The 26594-nt window shown below is 44.4% G+C and overlaps 1 protein-coding gene across 1 annotated transcript in view; it reads left to right on the plus strand.

Moving 5' to 3' along the window:
- THSD7A (thrombospondin type 1 domain containing 7A) overlaps nucleotides 1-26594 on the plus strand; it is a 1346262-nt gene that overhangs the window by 505509 nt on the left and 814159 nt on the right. The gene's annotated exons all lie outside the window — the stretch shown is intronic.

The raw sequence follows: 26594 nt of genomic DNA on the forward strand, positions 1-26594 counted from the left end.
ATTTCCCTCTGCCCAAAAGATGTAGGCACTGAAGATGTTAAACCTTTATTTTTCGACCCCTTATTCCTACAATAGTTTCATAGGGATAATTTCCAATAACAGAAATGTCTGTGTAGAGTAGCGGTTCGCCTATTCTCGTGAAAACAGGAAAAATCTATCAGAATTAAAACATTTTCCACGTCCTCACAGGCACTCAACATGTGTCCCCTTCATTTTTCAAGGTCCCCTCACTCTACTCAATTGCTTTTTCCATCCCTAACCCTCTCCCATTACCCCATTACTCATGTTTCTAAGAGCATCTTGCAGTTTTGCCTCTGTCACCTTGTGAGATTCCTGCGCTCTTCCCCTATAAACCAAAAACATTCTGGAACTGGCTCCCCAACCCACCCTCAGATCCCCAACTTCACATGGTGTCTTCTTTCCAACTTCCAAACTCGAGCCTGATGTGATTGCTATTTACATAGCAACTACGGACAGGCCATTTAAGCGCTTTGGTTCAAAACAATCAGTGTTCCCTTAGGAGAGACAACATAAAGAGAAGAGCTTTGAGTCTCTTTCCGAAGTTGAGAACATTATAAGACTATGTAAGGTAATTGGGAAGTTCATTTTAAAGTTTGATGGCATCCTTTTTCCTCCTCCAATAGTGTTTTGACTTCTTTCATTTGTGGCTTCTCCCAGTAATATCGCAGGAATCACTCGCATTAGGCACACAAATAACGCAGATTTTAATTTCTGAAAGGCCTCTCAGCCTCTCTGCTGCAAAGCACCAATTCTGAATTATATAAAGGTTTAAGGAACAGGGGAACACCCCCATGTCTCTGTCAAATATTTTAGAAACTACTGTATGCATTTACCCCAAACCAGTCAAGGAAATTATGTCAATGCTTTGCGCAGAAATTGTTTCTTATTTGGTCCAAATCTGACTGGCGGTTTTTGTGCTCTGGCTGTTCAAAAACTGCATTTTTCTCATACAGGAAAATGAATATGAGTAGGCTGAAAACAGTGTTTTTATGTTTTCTTAATACCTTTTTCATTTTTCAACACATAGGGCCTCATTATGACCCTGGCGGTACGGGGTAAACGGCACCGTAAAAGGTGCCGGTGCCGTTTACCTCATACCGCCTCATTACGAGGTCCCCTCGCGGGACCCAGGAAGCAGCGCCTGGTCAAACCAGGCATGCTTACGGGGTCCCACGAGGGGAAGAGGGAGCAAACAACGGACCAACTCGTAATGGCCCGTTGTTTGCTCCCTCTCCCATTCCCATTCAGCCATATGGGGGCTGGAATTGGAATGGGGAAGGACCGGGTCCGGGTCCTTGGAGGGAGGAATTACCGGGCCTTCCAAACTCGGAATGGCCCGGTTATTCCTCATTCTGAGGACCCGGATCCGGACGCGATTTCGGCGGCAGCCATGCCGCCAATAGCGGCAAGGCTACCGCCGAACTCGTAATGAGGGCCATTGTTTCCAAAATGTCTAGTTTGTAGGGATCCTTGACAAACCTGTGATTTAGAAGCCATCCAGTAAATCAAAAGTTATTTGCCTTTCTCAACCTCCCTGCTGCAAAGCGCCAAGACCGATATAAACATTTTAATGTGCAGGGGAAACCTGGTTCTCTGTCAAATATTAAAAAAATGGCTTGATGCATTTACCAAATTGTTCCCTATTTGGTCGACATTAGCCCAGTGGTTTTCACGCTGTGGCTGTTCAAAAACTGCACTTTTTCTATGTGGGAAAATCAATGTGAGTAGGATGAAAACAGCATTGTTATGTTTTTTTAATAACATTTTAATTTTCTAATTAACTGTTCCCCACATTTTCAATTTAGTGTGGCTCTTGACAAACTGTTTCTTTGGAAATGTCATCCAAATCCATACAGCAAGTCAAATGTTATTTGCTCTGCTTATCCTCTCTGATGTAAAAAGCATCAAGACTGAAATAAAGTTTTTAAGGAGCAGGGATAACCCCCCTTTCTGTCGAACATTTTAAAACTACTGGATGGATTTACCCCAAACCAGTCAAGAAATGTAAGTCCACGCCTTGTGCCAAAGTTGTTTCTCATTTGGTCAAAATCTGCCCAGTGGTTTTCGTGCTATGGCTATTCAAAAACTAAACCTTTTCTCTACAGAAAAATCATTGGGCTGAAAACTGTGAAACTGTGGTGTTTTGTTTCCTTAATAACATTTTCATTTCATACAGTTTTGTTCCCAAAATGTGCAGTTTGCAGGGGGTCCCTGATGAACTCAGTGTTTTGAAAATGTCATTCAAATCCATCCATTAAGTCAAACGTTTTCAGCAATACCATTTTGGGATAAAATGGCTGGTTTTTCATTTCTGATACTCATAACCACATATGATGAATATATTACACTACTAATTATCTAACCTCTGAAATGACATTCTGGCTCTACCTCGTCGCCTTCAGACTGACTCCTAAGCAATCTAATTGATGATGTCCTTCTTAAGCAGTTTTATAGGGCCATTATTCACCCATTCTGTGCGTAATAGCTCATAGAATCACCATTTTCCATGAGTAATAACTTCCTCTGATGATCCTTTTAATTAATAATAGCGTGATACTGTACCCAGTGCCATATCTATTTATTTGCCAAATGTATGTAAAGAGCTCTTCCAATAAAATGAAAATTAACTATTGATGTATTGCATTATGTTTTTCAAAAAACAAAATGCCATAATAAACCCGGTGCGGGAATGGATCTAATGAACCATTAAATGGAACGTAGCAGTCATGATCGCACTGGTACCATGGCTTTTCTGTTGCCTTCAATGAGGAAGGTGCAGGCCGATAACAAACTGCTGATAAAAAGGGGGCCCCTGCCTCTCAGCCACTGTTCCTCTGTGCCGGAATGTTTGTGTATAGATGATGGGCGCCGGAATGTCAATGGGGAGCACTGGCTGTATTCAAGATGAAGGGATGGTCAAGAACTGCTGGGTAACCTGACGCGTAATGTTCTTCTCTCTAAAAACATACAGGAATGCAGTTTTTTTTTAAATTCCCCCTAACAGCTTCCCTGGTATCATGTTCTGCCCACCTCCTTTCATCCAACAGTGATGCCTCTTCCTATGCGTACATTGTGACTTCCGGTATTAGTTACACACCCTTCCATATATTGCTGGGACTGTCATTTCTTTTACCACATCTTTTCAGACCTCTGGCTGATTTAATGGGCACTATAATTAGTGCTGTTAAAGCCCGCTTTTGTGAACATTACAGGTGATTTTCGTTGACCCTCTTTATGTGTCCTTGGCTTTGCCTCAGGCCTTTAACACCGGAGTGGGCCAATGGCTCTTGTGCGACCCACCGATGCAGCCTGGAACTCCTCATTATGTTAAATGTTAAATGTTAAAGGTATTTATACCGCGCACCGTCACCAACGGCATATTTCTTATGTGTGGAGACTGTGGTGGGTGTGAGCACCTAAGTGATGTATTATATGTGTAATGTGTTTGTCTGCATGTTGTTGGGTGTCCTGACCCACGTTTAAGCTATCCTGCTACAACATTTGGTGCTGTGGGCTTAGGAAATTCAAGATGGCGGAAAACCCACATGTGCGCCGAAATCCAGGAAAGCTGCGCAGTTTGTGCGCCCACCAAAATGGTTGCCTCACTTGCCACCCACCAGTGCGAGAATGAAAGGCCGGGTTGCCATGAGGGAAATGGGTTGCCAAAGGAAAAACAGTAGCGCCGGTTAGCTTCAAAGCGCTTTAAAACCACCATTGGACTACCCGCACAGTAGTCTGAAACCATTGGGAATGGCAATGCTGATTGCCAAATGCAACCTAGAAGTGTGGGGAATTCATTTCTTAAATCCCAAAAATGAGTGCAGTACCAGTACTCACCACTATCCAAAAGCCGGCGTTTTAAAACCACTCTGTGTGTTTTTCTGAAGGCAAGCAAAATGCCTATTTCAAACCTTGCAACATGTGCAAAATATTCACTGAACACCAGCAGACATTTGGCAGAATGGAGTTTTGTGTGCCTACAAAATCTGGGAAATGAAGAGCCCAAAAACAATGCTTATAACAAAAATGCTATGGAGTCAGCAGCTTAAGCCTAACTACAACTGGATTTAAAACCACCAAAATCGAAAATGTTAAATTAAATGAGTGACCTATGTTTGGTGTCACATGCCTTTGTAACTGTTGAAATGTCATAGTTTTGCGCTTAGAATCAGCATTCTAGCTGCATGTGTAAAATTACAAGTTATTTTAAAAGCAACAAAAAGTTAGCTGAAGGTCTGGCTTAAGGAACTTGATTTTGCCTAGCAACTACCCATCAGCAGTGAAACTTGAGTCACCACTGTGTTCCCAGGCCAACCTTCCTTTTGCTGCCCAGGCTAAGGATATGCCATCTATCTGATAATTGAATTTCCTGTGCTCTGCCAGAGAGTGAACAAAGCCCTCTCCACTCAGGCAAAGGTTTTTTATTACAGACGTCGTAAAAAGTGGCTTCCTCCTGGAGAAGCTGGGAGGAGCACTGCCTGTGAGAAGCAAGCTGGCTTGGCAGAAACTGGAAAGACTGGGTTCTGTACCATGTGACCTGAAAAGACACACCCCTGCAGCAAGGATATGGTTTTATAAAAAGGGGGATAATTCATAGAGCGGACATGTGAAAATTTTATAAATGATACCATAATTCTTGTGATTTTTCTGCCCACAGTTTAAGACGTGGTAGGAACCGGTGGTATGTTCAGGGGGGTTTTAGCGGAAAAGTGGATATTACTCTAAATGTGTGCATGTTAAAAATCTGAAACTTCATCAGTTAATGTCCCTACCCCCTGCACACATGTATGTAAAGTTGGGTCCATGTCGGAAATTGGAAAAGCAGTTAAAAAGTCAATTATGTACACTCTTTGAATGCAAGCTCCGAGAATGAGCAGATTTGGACATAGACATGGCTAAATTCAGCCACACCATGTATATGTAATTTTAAACAAATGTGTACCTGTGCAAATATGTTTTTAGGTCAGATATAGATTGTGTGTAAAGTTGACAGGGGTGGGTTCTCTGTATCATAAACAGACCTCATCATGATGACACTTCATTTCATTCCCCCAATCAAGTAAGAAATGGAAGTTTGACCAATTAGAAGCTGAGAGAGAGGTAGGGTCAGTGATGCTAGAACACACCCACATTCTAAACACATAAAAGCAGACAGACAGGACAGATAGGGGATTCATTTTTCATCTGCCGCTGAAAGCTCTGCCGGAAAAATCCATACTTACCTCCATCAAACTCCAGAAAGCCAAACTAGAGACTTCAATCTATCCAGAGCAGAGAGACCCAAAGAACCGGTGCCTAGCAGAGACCAGACCCCTGTGAGCAGTTCCAGAGGCCAGGCGCTGTGAGCAGAACCCGGAAAGACCTGACCAGACTGAAGTCCGTGACCAAGTCGCTTTCCTGTTCAAAATCTCTTGTGAGTACTTAGCAAAACTCAGAACACATCTCTTAGTTTAAATTCATCTAATTCAATCTATTTAACCTAAGTAGAACTGCCTCCTAGCTGTCACCTGTCATTCTAGCTGCAAAAATTTGTCACTTGTCATTTTGAAAAAGTGTGCGTTTAAAATTTACAAAACCAAAAACGACCTTTACTAAATTACTCATATCTCCGCAACCGTTTGGGCTAGAGACTTGCAATAACTTTCATTTGGAAGCTGAGATCCCAGGCTTTTCTAGGACCCCAAAACGGTAGAGATAGTCCTTGCGGTTCCTCTGTAATAGCGCTCGGCGCATCCGCGAATTTTGCCGCGATTTGCAATTTCTTCACATGTAAAAAAACTGCTGCTGCCTGATTTCATTGCCAGAAATTCGTTTAACCTGCTAACTATCCCTGCATCATTGCTAGTGTGAGCCTGGACTGATATTAACTAGATACCACTCATCCTGAACCTCTGAAAGGGAATTCAAAGCGTTTCCAGCATATTTCTCATCCATTGCTAGCACATATCAAAGAATTTGGGCCTGTGATTTCAAAAACTCCTATCTGTTTTCTGTTGTATAAGCTTGCTGGATTGAACTGATTACATTGATTGCATTTCTGAGAACTGTGTGCTTTCCTCCCATTCCCTTGCATTGCATAAAGAGGGGGGGAGTGAATAGCCAGAGAAAAGTGATTACATTGTTTTGTTGAAATCAGATTGAGTATTTCTATACTGCATTTCATTCATTGAATATTGCATCCACCTGAGCTTACATAAAGCATCCTCTACCACATTATACTTTTGTTCCTAATTACCAGTGTGCTACCTTATCCATTTCATCTCAACTCCTTAGTAATTATAAAGAAGTGTGCTAGTGCCAGATTCTCCGTTGTTAATATTTACCATATCAGATTAAGTGTGATATTCAATTATTAATTTATTATAAAGTGTGATATATATATTTTAATTTATCAAATAAACCTTTTAAACTTGCAAAACAGAATTACTTCTTGGCTCAGTGGGGTCAGGGGGATTCCAAGAGAGGGGTGTTATACAAGGGTAGTCATCCAGAACGCATGAACTGGACCTAAAGATATATCAATAAGGGTTTTCATTCAGTATTCTAGACTAGGCGTTAACTTGGCTGTAGTGCTGAATTGAATCCTCTTACAAGTGGGGGCTCGTATCCGGGATTCTGGGTTAGAATACCACTTGTGCAGCTTAATACAGTGTGCTAACTGACGGGATACATACATCCAGTCGGATCACCACGCTGCATTACGCTGTGAAGCATTCCTCAAAAGGGACACTCCAAGAAAAGTTCTGTTCTGCAAAAATAAAATACAAACTTCTGTAAGTCAGGACAGAGACCAATCTCTAGAATGACGACCTTAGTAGACATGAAAATAGCCAGAGAGCACCTCTTGCATAAGCTATTTGTGAGAGGTGAATGGACCGAACAGGGCCAGGATGTGTGGTTGCAGGCCATCACACAACAGGTCACTGAAACAGGGTCAGATATATATAGAGATCAGGGTCCCTTACATGTGGCCCTGAGTGAACTATATATGGCTCCTAAAGCCAAAGAGGAACACAATAAGATTGCCAGGATAGCAGCATACCTGTACCTATACGTTGGAGACATGCAGGATAGATGTGCGGAAAGCCAAAATCTGGCAAATAGGCAACAGATGGCATTACAGAAGGCCCAATCTGATCTGGACTCTTCTGAGCAGAGGCTGCAGAGGAGCCAGGAGTCAGAAAATGACAGCAGACGGTACATCACTAAAATAAAGGAGGATATGGATGTGCTGCAAAAGGAAAAGTCAGAACAGGATACCAGATTTCTGGCCCTGCAGAAGGAGCACCAAGACAGTTTGGACTCCTTACTGCAGAGCCAGAAAAAGCTGGAGCAACAATTAGACTTTAACAGGGCATGTACGGAGCAGGTAGCCACCCTGCAAAGTCATCTAGATAGAGTGAAGGTAGAGAGCAACAAGCTGATCTTGAAAGACCTGGATACCCAGGCAGAGTTTGATGAGGAGCGCCAAAAAGCTGGTGCCCTTCAACGGCAAAGGGACGACCTGGCGGCACAAATGCAGGCTCTTAGTCAGGAAAGAGACGCCTTAGGCCAGGAAGTCTGCCATTTAAAAAGGAAAATGGAAGAAAATCACCTGGCCCACCAGGGGCTGGGTGACCTCCAAAAAGAAAACCAGAACTTGGTAGAGCACACCAGAAGGGTGGAGGATGCTCTAGCAAGAAAGGAGCAGGCCAATAGGGACACAGCTCAGGAGGTAACCCTCCTGCAGCAAAGACTGGCCCAGTTCTCCAGGACCAACCAGGAAGCACAGAGGAAAAATGAGGCCCTCTGTCAACACAATGATAGGCTCCAGCAACAGGTAGCGATGCAGGAGAAACTGATAGAGTCGAGTAAGGCCTTAACAGAGGAACTGAAAGCACAAATGCAGGCTCTTGCATTGCAACAGGGAGCAGGGGCGGATAGAGATGAGGTCCGCTGGGAAAGAGAGACTCCTGACCATAACCGCAGGAGCCCTAACACCAGGGGCCTTCATCTTCCCCAGTCCCTGGACTCTACCACCCCCGTGTCCCCTGGCGCACATGAGCACAGGGCCACAGGGATGGCAGATTACTATCCAGCTAAGAGTATGGGGCTCATAGGCCAGTACCATCCAGGAATGGAGGGGTGGGCATCCGGGTATGGGCACCCAAGTACAATACAGTTCAGTGGGGAACCCCAGGAGAGTAGGCCCATTAAGGGCATCCTGAAAACCTCTGCCCAGTTAGGTCAGTGGAGGGGGTACCCATCAAATCCTGACAGCAAGGAGGAATCTGAAGACTCCTCTGAACTGCGCAGGACACAGGAGACCAGGTCCCCACATTCTGCCAGCCATTCCCAGGCTCGCAGAATCCGGGAAAACCTGGAAGAACAGACGGGAACCTCTGGGAGCAGTGCCTCTGAGTCCGACGAAGAATGGACAAGGGTTACCCGAACCAAAAAGGCCAATAAGGCAAAAAGGGCCTTGCTCAAGGACCCCTTAAAGCAGATTAAGGCGATCAGGAGCGTCATCACGCCTTACCATAAGAACGCTAAGTATTCTGTTTGGGAGCACTTAGAGTTGTTTGAACAAATGATGGAGACTTTCCATTTGAAGGACAGCCAAAGCTGCATTCAATATGTAAAGTGGACCTTCTCCCCGGAATACTCCAGTTTCTTTGCGGGGCTGGAGGACCAAAATCATTTAAGATGGTCCACCTATAAGGCGGCCATCCTGAAACATTTTTCTGTTCACAGAAATCCTCAAGAGGCTCGCAAGGCAGCCTACAATTTGCAATGTGGGGAGGATCAGGCCCCACAAGAATTTGTGCAGGAGTTAAAGCGGGCTTTTGCACAGACCACAAGAAGGGTGCGCACGGATAGCCGTGAATTTATAAACACGTTTTTCCATGCCTTGCCCAAATATATCATGACCCAGCTTGTGAGGGATTTTCATGAGAAAAGATCTTTAGACTGGGTCATTGAACAGGCTACCCGGATCTATGAGGTGCAGAAGCCCATAGAAAATAAAAGCAATGCCCAGAAAAACCCCAAAGCCAACAGCACCCCTGCTGCTGCCAAGGTGGCAGAGGTAAAGGTTACCCCCGTTTTGGATTTGGAGATGGGGGGGCCTAAAAACCTGCCTGCACCTAATAATGCTAGGCCCAGAAGGTCCTCGGGCCAGTCACAGACAGGGAGCCAGGGAGGCAGCCCCACAAATGGGGTCCCTCGCTCTCCTGACTATGTAAGTCCTCGCTACAAGGGAAATCGACCGATCCTGGGTTATGTGTGGACTCCTCCAGCCCAAGGGGGGGGATCCAGACAAGCACCTCACCCAGGGAACTTCCCTCCAAACTTCCCACAGGAGGGCAGAAATTTACCAAACCCTGGGCAGAACTTTTTCCCCAGATATCCACCCGACTTCCAACCCCAAAATCATCCATCCTTCTTTCCTCAATTCCCTGAGCCCAGACCACTGAATCCGGGAGAGGGGAGGCCAAGGGTGGAGGGGTACCAAAATCTTCCCAACCAGGGGTACTACCAGAGGAGGGACAGCTACCCTTCCCGGGATCAGCCCAGGGGAGAAAACAGGGCCCCGTATCAGCCTGAGCGGGTTTCCCAGTTAGAGCGCCAGGTTCAAAACATGGCGCGGGATATGGGTCATATACTGAGGGCACAGCAGAACCCTCAGATCAGCATGCCGGCGCAGAACGCACCCAACTCTGGACCTGGTGCTCCAGAACAATGACGGGGGCAGCACCCCGATAAATCACCGGTTCCCAGGGAGGAGGCACAAAGGGAAGGGGGGTGTAAAGCCTTGGAGGAAGCTTCCTTCCTCACTTGTAAACAGCCCCTGGAAACCCAGGAACCGGAAACAAAATCTCTTGCCCCTGAAAGTCTGCCTCCTAAGGAGCAGAGGGGGGGTAGGAGAAACAAAAGACCCAAACAGACTCAGTTTGAGGAGGAGGTACAGATCTTCCAATTTGAGGGAGAGGGATCCTCAGAGGATCCTGGGAAAAGGATCTTCTCCTTCAGAGAGGGGGGAACTCCTCCCAAAGAAAAATGGGTCCCTAGGGATGCAAATCCAGACTGGGGAGATGTGGAGACTGAGCTACCGCCGCCCACCATCTCATCCCAGAACCAACAGCAAGAAAATCCCCTGGTTCAAACCCATCCTGGCGACTGCCTCCAAAAAAGGGGGGGCGGCCCAGAAACGGAGCCAGGGGAACCCACAATGGCTCTGATCTCCAGTTGCAAATTTTTTCTTTCAGATTCCCAAGACTCTCCACAGAATTCTGCCCAAATCTCCTCGCTAGCGATGTCCAAAACCAGAAAATTAGCCCACCAGTTGTCCAAAAATGTACATTATCTGTGCCCCCTTGAGGAGAAGGAGGGAAGATATTATGCCCCGGTACAAGTACAGGGGCAGGGTACAATCTCAGCACTGGTGGACACTGGATCTCAAGCTACCCTTCTGTCCAGAAGGGCCTTTGACGAACTGAATGCAGGAAGGGGAGAGAATTACCAAATTCCTCTCACCTCTCTTCCTGGACAACTGCAGAACTTTGACGGGAAGGAAATTCCCGTCGAGGGGACGGCAGACTTGGACATTAAGATCGGGCGACACAAGTTGAAACACCCGGTCATAGTTGTGACCCCAGAGGGCACCCCTTGTTTACTAGGGAATGACCTCCTGAGAAGGTTGTCACCCCTAATAGATTGCGTAAACAAGGTCCTCTGGACCCAGACTAGCCGACCAATAAAATTAAAACAGAGTGCCAACCATGTTAGTTTAAACGGCACATGCCACATGGTTGAACAAAAATCTGACCAAGTAGAATTTCACTTCCAGAATAGCCAAATTCCAGACGTGACAGTAATATCAGTAGGACAACAGACTGGTGATGGGGGGTCCTCTCTATTTCTGAAAATCAACCTTCCTTCCAGTCTAAAGTGGTACTCCACGCTGGAAGGAAACACTCTGAAATTCTATACCAATCCACAATCTGAAACTCCCACTCCTATAGTCCAGAAAGATGTGAAATCAGCTCAGAGCCTGGCTGATATTCAGCAAATTGGAGAGCAGTTGTTCATCCCTGTTCAGTTAAATGATGGGAAGGACTCTGTTCTCGCTCGAGTGTGTGTGAACAACGGTAAGAGCTTCATCAGCGAAGCCATGTTTCGCCAACTCCCAAAAGAACCAGCCATTCCCACCTTCAAACTGATAGACAAATGGGAAATGGACCTGGAAGTACCTAATTCCAAACATCTCCTGCCAAGCAGGTGTATGCTCAAAATCTCCATTGGCAACAAGAGCATAGTCCATAATTGTTGGGTCGTGCGAGACGTCACTGCCGCCTTTTACTTAGGCAGTGACATTCTCAATCGCTTTGCCATTAGTTTGGACCTAATAAACTTCAAAGCTTGGTCCCGATTAGCGGATAATCCCATGGGCTTTGATGATCCAGAAAAAGCATTTAGGTCAGCTCAATTGCTACCTTATGCAGTTGAAATTCAGGTTAAAGAGGAAGTCACCATCCCAGAAAGGACTCGACAATTCTCCCTGGAAGTGAAAGTTAAAAGGGGACAAGAGTTGAAAAACCCTGATGCTTACATACATCTAAATGCTTCTCTCCAACAGCAAGGGTTGGGGGTAAACCCAACACCATTAGTCAACATAGAACATGACACCATTCCAATAGAGGTGGATAACAGCGACTTAAAGAGTATTACTCTAGCCGCAGGCACCATTATTGGAATGGCGGTTGATGACCGACATTTTTCCATCGACTTAGTAAATGAACTGTTAGGACCAATCCCCAAGGACTGTTTTGAGAGTGACAGTGAGGACAACACAACACCAGACAGGATTTTTACCCGGCATGGGGGGAACTTCCTGGTGTACACCTCCTGCCCCTATGGTAAGGAAGATGTGACCTGTGACTTCAGGAGGGATGAGGTGATTTTCCAGGTCCATGAGGGCTGCCTTTCCCACCTGAAGCCTCCGGTCCAAATCAGCACTCTGACCAGGGACTTCTCCACCCAGCTGGAGGAGGCCGCGGAGATAGCCAAACCAGAAGTCTTTCCAGGCTTCAGGCAGATGGTGGAAGAGAGAGTCAACCTAGCTGATGCCTGTGTGACTCTGGAACAAAAGCAAAAGTTGAAACAAGTTTTCTTGGATTTCCAAGATCTCTTTGCGGTAGACTCATATGACTGTGGTCGCACCGACATCCACACCACAACAATCCCCACGGACCCTGGCATGACTCCAGTGTTTGTGAAGCAATATCGCTTGCCTCTCGCATCAATGGAGTCCCTTACTGAAATAATTAAGAACCTTGAGTCCCGGGGAATAATCCGTCCAGTCCACAGCACCTTCAATAATCCGGTGCTGGGAATATTGAAGCCAAACGGCCAGTGGAGACTCTGCGCCGACCTCAGGGAGCTCAACAAACGGGTCCATACTTCCCGATGGCCTCTGCCCTACATTGACCAAGGGCTGGCCCAGATCCAGGGGTCACAGGTATTCACTGCAATAGACCTGACCAATGGATACTGGACTGTGCCTGTCAGTAGGGAGGACCAATACAAGCTGGCTTTTACCTTTGGGGGCCAGCAGTACACATGGACCCGGACTCCCTTCGGATACCTCAACTCCGGCAATGAATTCAATATTTTCCTACATAAGGCCATGCCCGACCTGGGTACGAGGGGTAACCTGGCTTATGTAGATGATGTCCTCATCAAAAGTTCATCTGTGGAGGAACACATAGCGGAGATCCGTTATGTTCTGACACAGTTGAGGGCCGCCGGAGCAAAACTTTCCTTTCAGAAAGCACAGTGGTGTAAAACCCGTGTTAACTTCTTGGGGCATGAGATTACTCCTCAGGGTCTTTGTCCCCAGGAAAAGAAAGTGGAAGCACTTCAGAAACTGAAAGACCCCACAACTCTGCGGGAACTAAGGAGCCTCCTTGGACTGACTAATTACAGCAGAAAGTTCATTGAGGGCTACGCAGAGATCACCAGACCCCTGATTCACCTCCTGAAGGGGGGGGTCAAGTGGGAATGGGGTCCAGAACAAGCCGAGGCAGTAAAACAACTCAAAAGAAGCCTCTCACAAGCGCCTTGCCTAGCTTACCCTGTCAGAAACAAGGAGTTCTTCCTGGAGACGGGGTTCTCTGATACGTGCTTGACGGCAGTATTATACCAAAAGCATGACAAGGTCAATAAAGTAATCTCCTATGCGAGCAAAACTTTATCCTCTGTGGAGGAAAAATTCAACGATTGTGAGAAGGCACTCCTGGCAACGGTGTGGGCATTGAAGAATTACCGCCCGTTTATCCAGGGGGAACACATCATAGTGGAGACTCCACACCAGCCTCTGCAATATCTCCAAAGTGACAGAATCCGGGCCGGAAATGTGAGTAATTCCCGAATTACTTCCTGGATTCTGTCAATGCAAGGCTTTCCTGTGGAGGTCAGATATGGCCAAAACAAGAAGAGTCCCCTCGCGCAAGGTCTGGCTGACTTGCATGATTGTGCCAGAGAAAACTGTCTCGAGGACGAAAGTCTAAAAATAAAGGACAACATGGAGGCATACCTTAATTCCCCCCACAAAGTCTTTGAAGAAGACAAGTGTGAGGGAATGCCCACTGTGTATGTGGATGGATGCTCTTACCATGTCGACAACAACGGGGAGAAAGAACTGGTGGCCGGCGTAGGGAATGCATGGGTGAATGAGTCCCCAGAACCCTCCGCTGGATACAAAATTGGCCCCCGAAGTAGTCAGGTGGCAGAATTGATGGCTGTGCATCAGGCCATCCTCACTGCTGTCCAGCATCAACTCCACGAACTGGTCATAATCACAGATTCGGATTATGTACGGAACGGGTTCGTGGAGCACCTGGTTAATTGGAAAACCAGAGGCATGTTATGTGCTAACAACAAACCCTTGAAACATGGGAAGTTGATCCAAAACATTGATGATCTGGTCACCTCGAATGGGATGACCATCTATTGGAAAAAGATTAAGGGTCATTCCAAAGTAGAGGGACCAGACAAAACTGGAAATGACTTAGCTGATCAGCTGGCCAAAACCGGGGCCATCCAAGGGGATCTAATTGAGATTGAGTCCCTGTTGGGGGAAATCCAGGTCACTGCTATCACTAGGTCCCAGACAAATGCTCACAATGACCTTTCAATTGTACAATGGAGTAAGGAGACCCCTGATGCTGATTTGATTACAGCTCAGAAGGGGGATCCAATTATTGGTAAATTTTACCAGCACCTTGAGGACCCTGAGAACTTTCCCCTGACGGATACCGATTACATTGGGAAAGAGGACCTAAGAGTGTTGATGAAATGTCCAAAAATGTTCCGGATCCAAGACGGTTTGTTGGTAAGGAAATCCAAAGCTGGCCACGATCAGTGGGTGGTTCCTACCTCATTCCGAAGCCTGATGTTAAGTCACGCCCATGATGCGGCCACCGCCGGTCATAGGGGGTTTCACACAACATTGGAAATCTTAAGAGAGGTTGCATACTGGCCACACATGGGCCAGGACCTCAACCAATATTTGAAGGGTTGCCTTGTGTGTGCACAATTTCAGCCATCATCCCTCACACACCGGGCGCCTTTACAAAAGAGGGGAATGACACTGCCATGGTCAGATTTACAAATCGACTTTGTAGGCCCTGTGATTCGCTCGGCTAGGGGGAATAAGTACATGTTGACCGTGACATGCTTGTTTACCAAGTGGGTGGAATGTCTCCCAGCCCCAAATTGCAAGGCAGAAACTGCAGCTGCCTTGATGATTAACCACATCTTTTCCCGTTTTGGTCTACCTCAAAGGATTGAGTCAGACAGAGGTAGCCACTTCACCAGTGAAGTAATGACAAAGATGTGGGAGATACTGGGGGTCAAGAGAAAGCTGCATATTGCTTACAGACCAGCTTCTTCTGGGGCAGTAGAGAGATATAACCGGACAATTGTGAGCATATTAAAGAAGTTTGTGGCAGATTCTGGGCCAAGTTGGGATATCCGATTACCTCTGGTCCTAATGGCCATCAGATCTACCCCTTCATCTGCAACCAAAATGTCACCATTTGAGTTGATGACTGGGCGCAAGATGGTGCTTCCTCAGCATTTGCTCTACAGGACCCAAGAGCAGACACTGATAAATGCCTCCACTACTCATGAGTATGTGGAGAATTTAAGGAAACACCTTCAACATGCTTTTGCTTATGCTCAGCGGAATCTAGAAAGATCGGCTGATAGCATGAAGACCCATTATGACCTGAAAACTTCCAGGAAGGAATATCAGGTGGGAGACCGGGTCTATCTATACAACTTCCAAAGGAACCAGGCCAAGCAGCGCAAATTTTTGCCTACATGGAAAGGACCCTTTGAGATCGTCGATAAGATCTCCCCTGTGGCCTACAAGATCCGCATCCCCAAAGGTGGTTCGGCAGAGGGGGAAGACAAGTGGGTCCACATAAACCAGTTGAAATGTTGCCATCCCAGGCACACTCTGCAACAACTGGAGGAATCCTCTGGAATCCTAGCGGGTACTGTCTCAGACTAATTCAGTTCCAATCATAAAACGTACCACATCTAGTCTCTAACATACTGTGATTTGTATGAAACTGTCTCTTAGTTACATTGTTTTTTTTTTCTCAAAATAAGAATGTAATGTTTTGTTATGATGAAATGCATATGCTGCCCCACTATCTCAACAGTGGTGGAAAAAAATCTATGAATAGGTATTGCCGCTCTTCCTTTGTCGTCCTAGGAGAAAGAAAACCGGGAGACGGGCCAAGGAGGACGATCCGGAGACCGGGAACGGAGATCCAATGGGCCCAGTGGACCGCCCAATACTCCCATCAGGACCGGCGAGGAGAACCGATCGATCAGTACCGGATGGAGAAGAAGATGCTGAACTGTGCCATCTACAGAAGAGGAAGAAGATTATGCGGACAGACCGGTGCATGGGTCAAAACCCTTGTGCACGCGACTCCCCATCGACTCAAATTCAAAGTGCAGTCGCGTGGGGGGGACTTGTTGGGTGTCCTGACCCACGTTTAAGCTATCCTGCTACAACATTTGGTGCTGTGGGCTTAGGAAATTCAAGATGGCGGAAAACCCACATGTGCGCCGAAATCCAGGAAAGCTGCGCAGTTTGTGCGCCCACCAAAATGGTTGCCTCACTTGCCACCCACCAGTGCGAGAATGAAAGGCCGGGTTGCCATGAGGGAAATGGGTTGCCAAAGGAAAAACAGTAGCGCCGGTTAGCTTCAAAGCGCTTTAAAACCACCATTGGACTACCCGCACAGTAGTCTGAAACCATTGGGAATGGCAATGCTGATTGCCAAATGCAACCTAGAAGTGTGGGGAATTCATTTCTTAAATCCCAAAAATGAGTGCAGTACCAGTACTCACCACTATCCAAAAGCCGGCGTTTTAAAACCACTCTGTGTGTTTTTCTGAAGGCAAGCAAAATGCCTATTTCAAACCTTGCAACATGTGCAAAATATTCACTGAACACCAGCAGACATTTGGCAGAATGGAGTTTTGTGTGCCTACAAAATCTGGGAAATGAAGAGCCCAAAAACAATGCTTATAACAAAAATGCTATGGAGTCAGCAGCTTAAGCCTAACTACAACTGGATTTAAAACCACCAAAATCGAAAATGTTAAATTAAATGAGTGACCTATGTTTGGTGTCACATGCCTTTGTAACTGTTGAAATGTCATAGTTTTGCGCTTAGAATCAGCATTCTAGCTGCATGTGTAAAATTACAAGTTATTTTAAAAGCAACAAAAAGTTAGCTGAAGGTCTGGCTTAAGGAACTTGATTTTGCCTAGCAACTACCCATCAGCAGTGAAACTTGAGTCACCACTGTGTTCCCAGGCCAACCTTCCTTTTGCTGCCCAGGCTAAGGATATGCCATCTATCTGATAATTGAATTTCCTGTGCTCTGCCAGAGAGTGAACAAAGCCCTCTCCACTCAGGCAAAGGTTTTTTATTACAGACGTCGTAAAAAGTGGCTTCCTCCTGGAGAAGCTGGGAGGAGCACTGCCTGTGAGAAGCAAGCTGGCTTGGCAGAAACTGGAAAGACTGGGTTCTGTACCATGTGACCTGAAAAGACACACCCCTGCAGCAAGGATATGGTTTTATAAAAAGGGGGATAATTCATAGAGCGGACATGTGAAAATTTTATAAATGATACCATAATTCTTGTGATTTTTCTGCCCACAGTTTAAGACGTGGTAGGAACCGGTGGTATGTTCAGGGGGGTTTTAGCGGAAAAGTGGATATTACTCTAAATGTGTGCATGTTAAAAATCTGAAACTTCATCAGTTAATGTCCCTACCCCCTGCACACATGTATGTAAAGTTGGGTCCATGTCGGAAATTGGAAAAGCAGTTAAAAAGTCAATTATGTACACTCTTTGAATGCAAGCTCCGAGAATGAGCAGATTTGGACATAGACATGGCTAAATTCAGCCACACCATGTATATGTAATTTTAAACAAATGTGTACCTGTGCAAATATGTTTTTAGGTCAGATATAGATTGTGTGTAAAGTTGACAGGGGTGGGTTCTCTGTATCATAAACAGACCTCATCATGATGACACTTCATTTCATTCCCCCAATCAAGTAAGAAATGGAAGTTTGACCAATTAGAAGCTGAGAGAGAGGTAGGGTCAGTGATGCTAGAACACACCCACATTCTAAACACATAAAAGCAGACAGACAGGACAGATAGGGGATTCATTTTTCATCTGCCGCTGAAAGCTCTGCCGGAAAAATCCATACTTACCTCCATCAAACTCCAGAAAGCCAAACTAGAGACTTCAATCTATCCAGAGCAGAGAGACCCAAAGAACCGGTGCCTAGCAGAGACCAGACCCCTGTGAGCAGTTCCAGAGGCCAGGCGCTGTGAGCAGAACCCGGAAAGACCTGACCAGACTGAAGTCCGTGACCAAGTCGCTTTCCTGTTCAAAATCTCTTGTGAGTACTTAGCAAAACTCAGAACACATCTCTTAGTTTAAATTCATCTAATTCAATCTATTTAACCTAAGTAGAACTGCCTCCTAGCTGTCACCTGTCATTCTAGCTGCAAAAATTTGTCACTTGTCATTTTGAAAAAGTGTGCGTTTAAAATTTACAAAACCAAAAACGACCTTTACTAAATTACTCATATCTCCGCAACCGTTTGGGCTAGAGACTTGCAATAACTTTCATTTGGAAGCTGAGATCCCAGGCTTTTCTAGGACCCCAAAACGGTAGAGATAGTCCTTGCGGTTCCTCTGTAATAGCGCTCGGCGCATCCGCGAATTTTGCCGCGATTTGCAATTTCTTCACATGTAAAAAAACTGCTGCTGCCTGATTTCATTGCCAGAAATTCGTTTAACCTGCTAACTATCCCTGCATCATTGCTAGTGTGAGCCTGGACTGATATTAACTAGATACCACTCATCCTGAACCTCTGAAAGGGAATTCAAAGCGTTTCCAGCATATTTCTCATCCATTGCTAGCACATATCAAAGAATTTGGGCCTGTGATTTCAAAAACTCCTATCTGTTTTCTGTTGTATAAGCTTGCTGGATTGAACTGATTACATTGATTGCATTTCTGAGAACTGTGTGCTTTCCTCCCATTCCCTTGCATTGCATAAAGAGGGGGGGAGTGAATAGCCAGAGAAAAGTGATTACATTGTTTTGTTGAAATCAGATTGAGTATTTCTATACTGCATTTCATTCATTGAATATTGCATCCACCTGAGCTTACATAAAGCATCCTCTACCACATTATACTTTTGTTCCTAATTACCAGTGTGCTACCTTATCCATTTCATCTCAACTCCTTAGTAATTATAAAGAAGTGTGCTAGTGCCAGATTCTCCGTTGTTAATATTTACCATATCAGATTAAGTGTGATATTCAATTATTAATTTATTATAAAGTGTGATATATATATTTTAATTTATCAAATAAACCTTTTAAACTTGCAAAACAGAATTACTTCTTGGCTCAGTGGGGTCAGGGGGATTCCAAGAGAGGGGTGTTATACAAGGGTAGTCATCCAGAACGCATGAACTGGACCTAAAGATATATCAATAAGGGTTTTCATTCAGTATTCTAGACTAGGCGTTAACTTGGCTGTAGTGCTGAATTGAATCCTCTTACAAAGTGTTTGTGTTTGCATATGTGTGCATGCAATGACTTGTCTGAATGCTGTATGAATGAGAGAGTGCATGTTGTATAAATGCATATGAAGCGGGTGCAGGCCACTAGTGTGGGGTGGGTAGGCTGCTGACTGCATGGTTTGCTCTACCCTTGATGCACTTTAAACATGCCATGTGACATGGAATTCTTTATGGACAGCAAGGGTAAAGCAAACACGATAAACGTTATTACTGGGCTTGGGACTGGCCTACTTGCGTGGTGTCAGTTTGCATATACTTTCTTACTGTGGTATAGCATTCTGTACTGTATATCAAACGTAAAGCAAATATGATACATGTTATTATGTGACTAGAATGGAGTACATTGGTAGTGCCAGTCTGCATATACCTTCTTGCATTTTTAATGGGCATCAACGGTAAAGGAAAAACAGCTCTACTGGCTGAAAAAGCCAACAAGAGTAAGTTCTTTTATGGTAATACTGCCGTAAATTGGTGCAGCCTGCATGGACATTTATCGGCACAGCCTGCATATATTTTGGGAAAAGACATCATGAAAATGTGTTGAAAAATGCTCATGGGCACTTTTGTTGACCGGTTTCTATCAGAGCATTGCATCTGCTCCCATGCAAAGCAGAACAGAAGGCATGTCCTAAAATGAAACATTTTATCCCATTATTATTATTTTTTTAGAAGAGTGTTCAACCCCGTTAATAAAGATTGGCATGACTTAAAGTGAAATGTTGCAGTACAGAATGTCTATTTTTCATTATTTTCCATGTAACATAAACATTTTCAAATTAAGATAATATCAAATCTATATAGCATTCATTAACGTAATTGATGATTGAGTTGAGCCATTGGGAGGCACTGAAGGTGATTTCCGGGTTAAAAAACATCAAATGTACTTTACATGTCCAAAAAGCTCAGCAATATAACCTTGCTTCCTATTATTTACTCATTTTTTTTTTGTAATTTATATAGCGCAGATCCACTGACCCTTAGGCTTAAGGGCGCTAAAAACAAATAGGAGACAAACATGAAGACCTTTGAAGATGACTGTAATGTCAGAAGGCAAGAATCTCAGACCAAAGGAAGCAGTTAATTAAACAAATAGGTGTTAAGTCCTTTCCTGAACACTCTGTTAGAACTTTCAGTTCTGAGTTTCAATGGAATGTTGTTCCAGGCAATGGGAGCCGCAGAATAAAAGGCTCCAACCTTTGTCTGAGATAATCTACAGTTTGGAACAATTAGCTGAAGTAGACCATTGGATCTGAGGCTATAATTAGTGGTTTTTAGCCCAAGTTTGTCATTAAGGCAAGTAGGACCAGAATTAGTCAGACAGTTGAAGTCGATGGACAGGAGGCGAAAGAGAAATGTTCCTTAATAGGAAGCCAATGAAGCTCCCTTCTGAACAGGGAGATATGGTCAGATTTTTATTTTTGTCCATAACAGCCCTGACAGCATTATTCTGCACTACCTGCAGTCTATTCATTTCACATTTTGGAAGCCTGATCAGAAGACTACTACAGTAGTCTATCCTGGAGCTAATCAATGCTTGGGCCAACGTCTCTCTACTAGTTTGCGAGAGGAAGGGGCGTGCATGAGAGAGTAGTTTAATATAATAAGAGGATGAGGACACCAGATTACTGACCTGCGCTTTCATACTCAGATTACAATCCAGATAGATCCCCAGTGTCTTAACCTTTTATTTGATCTTTATGACACAGTTATCAATCACGAGCTGGGAGTATAAGTCTTCCATTTTGTGAATTTTTGGATCAGTGCCCACAAGCATAAGTTATGTCTTGCTGGTTTTAAGGGCCAATCCATTAACACACATCCAACTTTGGATGAGCGCATATATCCGGTTGATTTTAGTTTCATCAGCCGAGAGAATACCCGTGATAGGAATAATACACTGAGTGTTGTCAGTGTAATTGGTGAACTCTATGTCATTACTATCCAGGAAGTCAAGGAAGGGAACCGTAAAGATGTTATAAAAAATCAGTAAAAGACAGGCTCCCTGCGGACTCCCTGCCTAGGATCCAGGGGGTTAGCTTCTGGGATGTTACTGCTCACTCACCATTGGCGCTCTTTGAGAAAAGAGGCGACCCATGCGGCAGACGGAGCCGAGAAACCCGCCACCTTCTTCAACCTGGAGACTAACACTGAGTGGTCTACCAGGTCGAAAGCGGCAGAAAGGTCTAGCAACATCAGCATATAGGAGCTTCCTTGATCCACATGGCGAAGGAGCCTAGATTTCAAATCCAGCAGTGCGGTCTCTGTTCCGCGTTTTTCCCGAAAGCCAGATTGTCAGTAGTTCTCAAATGGGTTAATAGTTGAGTGTACGCAACTCTATCAAGAATCTAAGCCTTCGTCTAAGACGGTTCAGTGGATTCATGGACCGAATGCTGACAAACCGTCTGTTGTTGTGCCAGGTACGAATTCCATGTCGGTTTTGTGCTGTGCAAACAAAAATCGAATTGCTTCTTGGCATGCTATTGGGAGTTATTTACAAACTCAGGGCCTGATTCATAGAATATTTTCCCAGTTCAAAGTGAATTTGCATTGCTGAAAAGTGACTTTGCACTGCTGACAGAAACACTGATTCATGGAACCGTGCAAAGTGTATTTTTGTCGTGCAAAATTCCGGGCAAAGTAATTTGGTAATGCAAAAATGACTATGCGCTGACTTTGCACGGACTTTGGAATGCAAAAATACACGTTGCATTGTTCCATGTATCAGGGTTTGTGCGGGCACTGCAAAGTCACTTTACAGCAGTGCAAAGTCACTTTAAACCGGGCAAATATTCCCTGAGTCGGGCCGTCAGTGTTCTCATTACATCAATGGTCAGAAGGGTTTTAATATTGAGCAGGGAGGCTTTTCCCACTGGTCATTCTGCCAGGCTTCATCAAGAGCATAGTACCATCACCAAGTGCAAAGCCTGCCTAGCCCCGGCCATTAACAATATTAGCAGGCCAGGAAAAACATCTGGACTGTTAATGGCTGCTGTTTAGTGGAAATCAGCCACAGCCTGCCCCACATGCTGTTTTCGCTGGAACAAAATTACAAATATTGTTGCCACTATAAATAGTATAGGGATCTCAAATGCACTGACAGGAGATGGTGCCACAAAGGGATTGAAGACTGGGATAGGGGAAGGTTAGCGCTCCTTCGTGTGGGGGCATGCGGCTGTTGGGGAAATTATGAACAAGGAGGTGCCCGTGTGTTCATTTGGCCAATGAACAGATGATGGCTTGTTGCAGAGACACTGGAAACAGGGCATGTGGTTTTCATGACCTGATTTGCCTGCATAGTCCAGTGGAAATACGCTATCAGGCTAATTGACTCTCACACAGCTTTCCGGAAAGCCATAAAAATCAGGCTATTTGTATGATGCTGCTCCTGTACCCTGCCCTTTGCTTCATCTGCTCTGGATCAAACATGCTGTTGTTACCTTCATAACTATCTGTATGTATCTTTGTAAATGTAATCAAGTAAATTTGCTGTTGGGCCGCATTTCTGTAACCCTGAATGAAGTCTACCCACTCTCTCCTGTATTAGTGCCCCAATGCCCGTGGGCTGCAGTGCACTCTACCAATCTAAAAAATAAAATGCATAAAAAATAAAATTGTGAAGGCGGTAGGGGTGTTCTCTAATTTGCAAGGTGGCAGTCCACGTGCAAATGAGGTACTCCAAGTTATGAGTCTACATGTGCCCTTTAAGCAGCAGGATGTTAAAACTCAAACAGGCCCCCTTCCTGAGACAAGCTACATATCTATCCAGCCTGTGTTTGTCAACAAATACCCTCACTGCTGCCCCTTGGCCACATTGTGAGAGAAGAGGCCGGGTGACAAGGAGCTTCAATGCATTCATTTGAAGTGAGCACAGCACCTCACAGATGTTGGCCCCAGCCACACTTTCAAAGACAGCCTGGACGCATATTCAGAAAGTTGTGAAAGAGTGACCTGGACTTTTTCTAAGTGATGTTATGTTAACTTTAGTCCTTTGATCACCAAATATATTAAAGACCATTTGACTGGCTGCATCACTCACGAGTATGTTATAATCTTAAATCAATCTCGGATCCGTCAAAAGATAATATCGGAAAGCAACACAGAATATTTAAACGTTTGGGATAGAAGGGACTGCTGATGGACACTGACAAAGTCAGAGCCAGGGGGATGCAGGTTTTGATACATTTACCCAAACGTATTTGCCTCTAATGAGCTCAAATTATCTGAAATAATGTAATATAATTACTAGCTGATAAGACTAATAGTGATTTTAGGCCTACAAAAGGAAAATCAGGGTCTGTCGCACAAAACTCATCTGAGAATTATGTACACTTTACAATGAAAAAACAAGCATTGGCAAAATGCCAAAGGTTTTGGCTTTTGTGTAGGCATGTGAAATGTTTTTTGCCAGGGACTGCCATAGTGGTATTAACTTCTTATCGATGCTAGCAGCTGCAACATGTTTTGAGTACCTGGGCATATAATAGCAGTGCCTGGAAAATGTCACATACTTATACACAAGCCACAACTGTTGTTGCCAATGCTTGTTTTTAACAGGACTTCAGTGAATGACTCCCATGGTTCTTATGAATGGAGTGACTGAAGGTAGACCTGGTTAAGGCAATTTTATTACACCAGCAGCACACTTACAGCTCCGATTAGGTCATTGGCTCTTAGAAGACTGCTTTGAAAAACTGGAAGGCACTTTGAACACACAGTTTGATGGTAAGGCTTGATAAAGCTATCCCAAAGAGATCCCACGAGGATGTTTTTGGGTGGGGAGGGGCAGGAAGTGGGTGGGAATGGCCATAGAGATTAGCATCGCCAGGGGCCATCAATGGGTGAGAAAATAACCAAACAACACCTATAGGATGTGTGTCCCTCCTCATATGTCATTTCTCCCTAGCTGTACTCCAAGGCAAGAGCTTCAGTTTAGCACTATCTAAAGACCCAAACTAAAAAATAAAACCAAGAAGATAAGACTGCGGCAAGTCCCAGACCGCTAAATCACATGACCGGGCTGAACAACTAGATATCACTTTGCACCATGATCTAATGGAGAGTTCCACATCTCAAGTGAGAGCTGGGGTAGTCCTGTGTTCCTGCCACCCATGTGACGGTCGGCTATGTGCCCCCAGGCAATATGTTGCATAATCACACCCGTGTTGTCAAGAAACGAGGGAAACAGAAGTGCTGTTTTTGCTGAGATGTTGCCAATTTAGGAGCCAAAATATATGGACTGTAATACCAGTTTCCCCCGTTTTGATTTATAAAAATGGTGTTCCTGAGCAAATCGCCTTATGTCCTTATGCTTCTATTTGCTCATATGCCAAATGTGGTGATTATAGGTACAAAGTTAGTTGTGTATAAAGATTTTTTATGAACAAGAAAGACTGGCGAAAAGAGGAGATGGACTAGTGATTAGACAAAAACATTTGGAACCAGACAATATCAATTCTAATCCCAGTGACCGCACCAAAATGTTGTGATCTTGGACACATCACTTAAGCTCACTGTACTAAAGTTTCCTTACCTACCAAATGTGGGCGAGCTTATGAATAAAAGAGGCAGAGCTATCATATATACCACATCCACAGAAAAACACAGCGGCACAGAGATAAAAGGGAGGAGTGAGCGTAGTGAAGTGCAAAGCTGTGGTATACCATTCTCAGCTGCCCTACATAACTAAACCTTGAAATGACTTTTATTAATGAAAAATCAAAATGTCCTAAGTGCACATCCACGCACAGCTATGGCTTCGCTAGGATTTAACGTTATGCAGAGACTTTCGTAACTGTCACTCGGGCCTGGAAACACGTGTGTACACGCGCGTTATGAATGCCATATCATATCAGGGCAGCGGCAGGCACATGCAGAGCGAGGCTAGTCATTGACACTGGTGATTGATAAGCTGCCTGTTATTCTTTAACTTCATTCATCTGAACTGCCTGTGCTCATGGGAACCCTATACTACATGAGTTTAGAAACATTACAATGTGTGAAATGTTCAGCACCCTCTCTTTCCTGGTTGGGGCATACTCTGCAGTTCTGCAATTCTCTGGCTCAACAAGGCCGCCCCTACCTTTGATGGGAAAGAATGAGGATCCACTAGCCTCGGTAGACAGCAGATGAGTTCTACTCTTAGAAGTGGAGCCTTGTTGGTCAGACACTTGTTCATAAATACATACAGCTCCTCGGAAGCTTGAAAAAAACCCTCAGGCTCTGAGTCGGTTGCTTGCATCCCAAAATTCATTAATATATTGCTATCACATCTCTTCTTTCATCGATTCACCTATTTCCCTGTTTAGCCGGGTGGAGTATACCCTGTGGGGAAACAAACATATAGAAGGATACGCTGAATCCGCCATCACAGTTGAAATATGATAATCTGTTTACATTGCCCAATGGCGCAGTTCTACGTCATCGACATGTTTTACATTTCTACACCAGCAAATCCCCATCATAAGGGCATCGGTAAAGGAAAACATCCTTTGAATTCATGAAATGTGTTCCATGGGAACGCACTTGCTGTCTATGAAATGCTTTATACCAAATGGACTTGCTTGAGGAACATGGCAAACATTACTAAAGAAAGACACCCTCCACATCCAGTCGGGTAATGCTGACATCACATCACAGGGACTCTACATCCAATCGCATACTACTTCCATCACATTCATTCTCCAATCACAAACAGTAACAAGAAAACAAAACACCAGACCCACACTGTAAATAGGTACATGGACAATTTGAATTCCAACACAACAATCCTGACTTTCACAGTTAAGGCCCATTTGTACTGAAAAAAAACCATAAATAATTCTTAAATAACACATACAAATCACCCTTACTTTTATTAACATGAAAAACAGGAGAGCAATATTTCAAAGCATATGAACACAACAGCCTCCAATTTGAAAGCAAAAATTGTCACCAATGCACTACACAATAGAAATGCAAGGAAAGAGTGCAAAAGGGGCCTGATTTTGGGTACAATGTGTGGCAAATCGTATAGGTTTCACGTATTAATGGGCGTTAATTATGTGGACACATAACCAAACAACACCTCCAGACCCACGTATCCATTCTCATAGGTCATCGCCGTTTGAAAGCATTACAGGTCCTCATTCTCATCTCCACTTTGAAGCTCTTATTTTAAAGACAATAGTTGCGGCTTAAAGGTAGTGCCACCTAATAGCCAAAACTAATGAGCATATGCAAATATATAAACTATTTTGAAATTGATATAATAGATTTTTGTTGTTCAAGTGATATTTTAAAAACTCTTTTTAGGATTGTAATCAAAATAGGAACGTTTGTGATGGACTAGTGATTTTAATCAGGGGTATGATCAAGTGCTAATGGTGACCAAGCAAGGCATATTTGGAA

The sequence above is a fragment of the Ambystoma mexicanum genome, chromosome 2q, assembly GCF_040938575.1.
Source record: "Ambystoma mexicanum isolate Mex_15411 chromosome 2q, UKY_AmexF1_1, whole genome shotgun sequence".
In the NCBI taxonomy this organism is placed as follows: domain Eukaryota; kingdom Metazoa; phylum Chordata; class Amphibia; order Caudata; family Ambystomatidae; genus Ambystoma; species Ambystoma mexicanum.